The following is an 839-nucleotide window of genomic DNA, read 5'->3' as shown; positions in this document are numbered from 1 at the left end:
AGGGAGGCAGATCAGGTGAGGCAGGGTGAGGCGAGGTTAGATAAGCAGAGGTCAGGGGAGGAAACCTTTGCTCTGGGATCTGCATTTTCAACATACCCAAAGACTAGGAAACACTTTGGGTGCCTGGAGTAAAGGGTGGAAGATGTGAACTTACCCGAGAGAAAGTGGAGTCAGGTGAGGAAGGCTGTGGGAAGGGAGAGGCGGGCGGTTCAAGTCGATGAGCTGCTGCATGTAAACTCCTCCCGGCACAATAACACATCTTATTACCCAACATCCGCACCCTTTGAGTGGACCCAGCTGTGGCTACATCTACACTACAACAATTTAAAAACGAATATCTTTTGCTAAGTTTAAGCATCACGGGCCGCGGCCATGCTACTACTGCGTTTCCGAGCCCCTAAAACTGAGATTTTTGGAAACACTGCTGCCCCCGTTTTGGTTTGAAAACTCCGGCGTTACTTTTTAGTCATAAAACTAATCTGGAGATCACAGTAACAAGATGTAATATTAGTGACAATCATGAATGTCACTGATGAGTCACTTCTGGGTGAATAATAGGGCTGGGTATCGTTGAAAGGTTTAAATAGTGGTACCGATACCAATACCGTGACTTCGATACCAGTTCCTAAACTATACTTTTTTTAATAACAATTTTCAAAAATAAAATTAAAACATTACTCATTACGGCACAAATCTTTTTTTTTTTTTTTTTCAGTTCCTCCTGAGTGAGCCCAGTCTCTGTGTAACGTAGAGTTTTTCCTGCGTGTCTCTACGACGTATAACGTTAGACAGCCAATCACAGACATTATTAGATCTAGGTAGAAGCATGCCTATTGGCT

The sequence above is a fragment of the Perca fluviatilis genome, chromosome 16 (assembly GCF_010015445.1).
Source record: "Perca fluviatilis chromosome 16, GENO_Pfluv_1.0, whole genome shotgun sequence".
Lineage (NCBI taxonomy): Eukaryota > Metazoa > Chordata > Actinopteri > Perciformes > Percidae > Perca > Perca fluviatilis.
Note: the sequence above shows the minus strand (reverse complement) of the source record.